This window comes from Cupressus sempervirens, chromosome 5 (assembly GCF_028749045.1).
Source record: "Cupressus sempervirens isolate cs-2001-9-10 chromosome 5, ASM2874904v1, whole genome shotgun sequence".
NCBI lineage: Eukaryota > Viridiplantae > Streptophyta > Pinopsida > Cupressales > Cupressaceae > Cupressus > Cupressus sempervirens.
The window spans coordinates 325,419,894-325,426,640 of record NC_143122.1 but is presented as its reverse complement, the minus strand read 5'-3'; the positions used below and the strand labels follow the sequence as shown (position 1 = coordinate 325,426,640).

Below are 6,747 nucleotides of genomic sequence, written 5' to 3'. Positions count from 1 at the left end.
ATCAGGTATACTTTTTAGTGCAGATATTGGTATATCATGTCTTTGGGCTAACAATAGAGGACTTCCACCATTAGAGGTGGCAAAAGCATGAACTCTTGGCTGTGCCATGTAAACAAGTGTTCTATTGATGAGTGTTGATGGCAATCTAGGTTGAGTTCGAATAATAGGAGGAGTAGAGAAAGATCTTATAGGTATATTAACTGTTATTACACCCCTAACTGGTGATAATGAAGTTCTAGTCCTCCTTCTTCTAGTATTTGAAAGAGAAAGCTCTTGATATTGAAATTTACCTCTAGAAGATTCTCTTGTTTCAGCTCTGGGCATGAATCACTGCAACTTTGGCCTGGAACCAGATTTGTTGATGTTCAGACTCACCAAGTACTTTGAAGAATCAGCCTCTTGAAGGCTCGAATACTGAAGCCAGCACTACCTCTTCAGCATTAATCTCTAAAACTCTTTCTTCTTGACACTAGTAGACTTTAAATTGCTTGAAAAGTGTCCCATTGGGTGTGCCAAAAACTATTGTCACTTAGGTTTGCACCCTTCTCCAAGGCCTATGCACGAGGACAACCTAGTGAAACATGGAAACAACCTCCAAGCTATGGGACTTGAACTGCGAGGTTGAGTCTCCGGAGAAGGCCGGCTTCCTCTTACTATCAAGGTGCACCTATCTACTCTTGGAGAGGAAAAGGGAGAAGAAGAGCACAAAAGAAAATCTACCTAGTCTAATCTAAGGAGGTGATGCACCAAAATAGAGTGTTCAGACTCATTTCTGCCCATATATGCACTACAAAACCAAGATAACATTCGAAGGACATACACACCCAGACTTATATCAATCAATAGCCACATACAAATTAGGAAACCAAACTGAATAACATAAGGAGAAGGATTTTACTTATATATTGTCCAATAGGTTGAGAATAGATACAGTATGCAAGCCAGTGATCTCAACAATACACCAATGAGAGGCAAGATAGATGCACATACACATTGATGGCTGAAGGAGATGATACAGAATGTTATATAGCTCAGAGACAAAGGGAATTTTACACTGCGGACCAGTGAGCAGTAGCAAAGAAATTAGAAAATGAGTCTCTCTAGAAAAGATTACAAAATTGCCTTTATAGTTCAGGCATAACTGAGGATTTTTCATTGCATTTACTTCTCAACTATTGGCATTAACTTCTCACCCTGAAAATCCAATCAAAGATCTAGTGGTCTTGAGTACCAAAATATTATATTCCTCTGAGAAAGAGCCTGGAGAAGATAGAACGATGCCATAATCGCACTCTGACTAGGTAGATGGATCGACTAAGATGGTGGAGTGTCTCCCTATGTTTTGCATTCATTTCTGGTAGATCAGGATTGATCATGAAGATCAGATCGCAAGATAAAATCGATCACCTTCGCCTCCTAGGTTCATGAATCAGTGGGGGTTAGTGAGTCAACCTAGTTCCACAGGCCAACTGGGCCACGCAGGCCAATCGCTTCTTTTCATTCTGCCACCTGGGAAGTCCTCCGTGGTTGACCTTTTGTTATTGAACTAATCGTGCCACCCTTGAACTGTTATCTTTAACTATGGCAATCACACCAATCATCATCCATTAATCACCAACCCTAGCTAAGCCAGCAAGACACGTGTCAACAAGGCACTGTGTCATCATGGTATCCACCGTGCAACTTCAAAGGGCGAGACAGCGTCGACCGTCGATCTTCCTTAAATATGATGATCGTGGAGACTCGTCGTACCACTATACTATTCTTACCCTGGGCCCATCATATCTGGTACCACCTTAGCAACTACTCTACGCCCAAATGACACTGGCAATATCTGACCGAAGTACCCTGTTGCAACTCGGCCTCGTCGACATGTGACGAAAGGGCACCATGTCGCAATGGTAAAGATCGTGCCACTTCACCATGGTGAGATGGCACCTTCCGTCAATTTTCCTTGATCTGATAGCAAGCAAGATAGATATTGTCCCCTGCCCCTTAGTGTATTAGTCAATGGGAATCGGCAATGTGCCAACCATCTATATTTTTTGCGCCTCCAAACTTGGACCCACCGGACATGTGTCATCAAGGTGCCATCTCGCTAACGTAAATCTCATGTAGCTTATTCATAGCGCGATGGTGCCTTCCTTTGATCTCTGCAAATCTGATGGTGGAGATCTTAACCTTTGACTACACTGGTGATGCTGACTATATTCTAACCTAGCATACATGGTTGCTCCCCATTAGCCTAACAAAGCACCACCCTGGCAGATTCTGGTACTGCTTAATCCTGACCATGCCACGCATCAACCAAGTGTTGTGTCGCTAACGGAAAACTCATGAGTTTTCTATTGGTGCCATGGCGCCTTGCCAATTTTTGAAATTTTTTGGTCCGTGAAGCTGACCGCCTACCGCAAAAATTTTCGATGACGCAACCTGCCTGCCGTCAAAACTTTCTGTCGGGTGCTATGTCGCTATGTAGATTTTTTGGCCAACACACGATAGTAACATAGTGCCCATGGTGTCGTGAAACTTTTTTGACCTGCCCAACTTGTTGCTTGGCCTGATGGACCCACCGGACACGTGGCGAAAGGGTGCCATGTCGCGAATGTAAATCTCGCACAGCTTCTGATGGCGAGATAGCGCCAACCGTAGATCTAACTTAGACTTGACGACAGAGAACCTATGGGCCGTGGAAACTTTTACAAGGTTTGATTTTTTAGATTTTGTCGATGTCTCTTAGGCATTAAAATAATATTAATTCTGGGACTAGCCATTGGACGGGCTAGACATTTAAAATTTGAATCTTTGGCGGGTGAAGAAAAGATAACAATTACCACTAAATGGGTCCCTACCCAATTTGCCAGATTCTTTTCTCAATTCTAATCTCGTGTCATTTCCCACTCCAGCTAATGGTCATTGTCATGTATACCACATGGAATCATGCCTTGATGAGAAGTAGGGGGTTTTTAAGGGCAAAGTTGGAGAAAAGATAGAATTTGATTACTGAATTCAACTATTGTACATGTTTTTTTGGTTTCTTGATTATTTTTCAAGAGATACAATATTTTTTCCTCTTTTTGTTGCTAGTTATCATCATTAGAAATATCATGTATCTATATTGACTAGTTTTTCCACTCCAGCGAGAGCAGGTCTATGGAGAGTTTGATTGTAGAGACATTATTTTTTTAGGAGAGTTTGACAACAAATATTGAAGTAAGCATTACTTTTGTTTTCCCCTTAATTAAAGGTTTCAATCCCCTCTTGTATGTTTGGTTTTATATCAAATTCTAGTCTAGCCCTATCATGACACTAGATGTCATTAAACACTTGTTTTAGAATTCCCCGGACAGTTTCAAAAGCACCAGAGGATTCACCTTTGTTGTAGTAGTTCCCTCTTGTATGTTTGGTTTTATATCAAATTCTAGTCTTGGCCTATCATGAAAAACCACTAGATGTCATCAAACACTTGTTTTAGAATCCCCGAGATGGTTTCAAAAGCACCAGAAGTTTCACCTTTGCTGCAATAGTTTTGTTCATCTTGTAGACAAACTTGAGATTTCTTTGCAATTGACCACTACTAGGATATTTCAAACTTTTTTTTTTTTGGCAAAATAAAAGGAATAATTTGTCATCACTATCATAATATTAGCCTCCATCTAAGTCATACTTCTTTCTGGTCATATCCAGCCAAGACTCTAACACTAGCAACAGCTTGTAGGATGTTTACACCATCACCCTTGAATAGAGACTTGGCACCTTTCTTCTTAAAAATCTATTGAAAAGCATCCAAAGAACTCTTGTATTTCACCACCTCACCAGATGTCATCATCATTCTTCTACGTATAGTGTTAATAGGATATGAACCAAGAGCAACACCAATTGTAATACCCCAAACAAGAAGAGAACTTGCAAGGAAGTTATTCTGAAGATCCTCAACCAAAACAGCCAGATTTAGGGAATCATACATTCCAAAGTAGAGACCATGGTACACAATAATCTCCACACATGAGATGTTGAATCCATCATAAAGACCAAAAACACCGTCTATCTTTAGAGTTTTAAGGTATATGTCAACAAGTCAATTGAATTGTCTCTCTCCACCTTTCTTTTCAGCCATTAACTAGCCTTGTTTGAGCATAGTCCAAAGAATAAACAAAAAGAAGAGATGATGCACCAGCCACACCACTAGAAGAAATATTTCTAGCAAATTATTTCCAGTAACCATCCTTATCCTTCATAAAATTTAACTTGTTCTTAAAGTAATCCTTTAAGGAAAAGTTGAGTGCCTGAGTGGGGAAATAATGAATGACATTGGTAGTATTTTGCCTCCATAAAGGAATGATACCTTCATCCTTGAATATTGTTGGACCAAAAAAATCTCCAATGCCTTTGTATAGCCCAGAGAGATGACCAGACTTCCACATTTCATCCTAATTCTTAATCAATAGCTTGACTCATTCAATGGGGGTAGCTACCATTTTGGATACAACAATAGAGACACACATCAAAAAAATCAATCATGAAACCTTTCACACCTTTCTCTGAAGGTGTTGAAACATAAATGGGTGAAAGATTTGGAGTTTCCACAGTCAGATTTCTCCATTTAGATGCATGCAAAAATGCACTATGTGAACCACCATAACCTTGCAAAGGGGTTGATAGCTATCCCTCAGGACAAAGTAAGGAATTTTGGCTAACCTGCCAGTTTGGTGAAGGTCTTGAACCAAGGAATGTTTGACTAGATAACTTTTACACAACTGATAAAAACTGGTCCGCTCTAACATTGTGGCTTGAAAAACATAAAAAAATTGATTTACAAATTTTTTATTAATTGTAGTATGGTTTTCACATAAGTAAGATACTAGCCACAAAATAGATGAGTGGAAATTTTGAAAAATGTAGGAGATTGTAATAACTTTTATAACTCTTGTACTCACACATGCAATTTCCTAACCTATTAAAGAGTTTGAAAGATTATGATGTCTTAAAACTTTGATGCAAGTTCAAATATACTATTTACAAAAGAATAGTGGAAATTTTGAAAAATACAAGAGGATTGCAATCATGTTTACAAGTCTCTTAGCACTCACTCTAAAATTTCTTGACTTGTTAAAGAGTTTGATAGATTATAATACCAAAAACTTTGATTCATGTTCAAATATACTATTTGTAAAATAGATAGATTCTTTTGATAGTCAAGATAGTCATATCATTAAACAATGTACATGCAGAAACAATTGGAGAAAAGAGAATGATTTTGGCTACATCCAAAAGGCACGTAGACACTTGGAGTGGACTCTAAGGTATCTGTTTGTATGATGGTGTAGTGGGTTTTAGTTGGAGCATATTTTTCCATATGATTTTTCTTGTATTGCTAAGGCTTGTCTGTATGCAAAGCAATATTTTTGGCCATGATTGGGTGCATTTTAAACTAGTCTTGCCTTATAAAGTTTCTATATTTTTTGGTCTCTCTTGACTGGATAAAAGTAACTCCCTAAATCTAAGTTTCCTTCAATGGATTCAGATCTATCCTATTGGATATTGTCCTCATCATATTTTTGAGCTCCTTATGAAGATAATGATTTATCTAGAGCTTGGTTTGAGATGGAGCATAGACAAAGTTATAGAGAATATACTTAATGTACATAGAGTTTGGACATTTATGCAATGCTACCCTTGTGCCACTACTCCTTTTTTTTATGATCCAGAGCTTCAAAATCTCTTTAAAAAAATTAAAATTGCAATTTGTTTGGACTCGAATATTTCTTTTCTGTACTATGTTTCAATTTTCCTACGTAATTTGACAATTCATAATGCCTCTAAGCTTTAAATATACCTTTACAAGAAAGACAATTCTATTTCTATCTCAAAGATGGTCATGTCATTGGATTGGGAAGAACAAATTAATGCATCAAATGGTGAAGAGAATGATCTATCCAATCATTCACAAGCACTGATGGAAAGGCTCTTAAATGGGCTGCTCTTTAAAACTCCCTACTTATGATAGTCTCAAGAAGAGTGTTCTTAGTGAAGTTGCTGTAACTAAAATTTCAAATACAAGAATTTTTAAGTCACAACACTTTTCACTAAAATGCAGAGAAGATTCATTTATAGAGTGCTACAGGTTGCTAAAGTTGATAGTAAGCACTTTCTTTCCAAATTCAGAGAAAGATTAGAGAGGTAAAATTACAACTCAAATCTTTTTGCAATAATGACATTCAAAATAGAAAAGGGTGATAATAATAAAAATGGGTACAAATAGAGTGGGGATTGAGTTACCAAGTATAGAGGTTTGGTTCAATCACTAAAATATTTTCTTCTTTGTCCACCTAGCTATGGGAAAACTGCATTGCTAATAGCTTTGGCTAGAAGACCTTATTGCTGTCTCAGGGTAGGTTGAAGCTCTACTTGTTTTATACTGCATTGAGACTCTACTTGTTGTTTAGAGAAGCTCTGCTCATTCAGACCTATTCAAATGTTTGTATACCCTTTTTGTCTTCATTTGGTCCCATATTAATGCTAAGTTGATGTTGGTGATGGCAACAACTTGTATCTTTTTATCTATTTCTCACAGAGAAAGCAATTGTATGATTTTCTACATATCCCAGAACTGTGAGCTACAAGGGACACTTGTTAATAAATTTTTCACCTCAAAGAATATCTACTTACATTAGCCTAGGAGATCTGGATAATGTGGAAATGACTGCAAGGGAAACATTAGATTTCTCTAGATAATGTCAAGGATTC

At 37.8% G+C, this 6,747-nt stretch overlaps 1 pseudogene; it reads right to left on the bottom strand.

Annotated features, from left to right (window-relative positions):
• Positions 1-3,661: 3,661 nt before the first annotated feature.
• Positions 3,662-6,747, bottom strand: part of LOC149555987 (ADP/ATP translocase 1, mitochondrial pseudogene) — a 51,275-nt pseudogene continuing 48,189 nt past the window's right edge.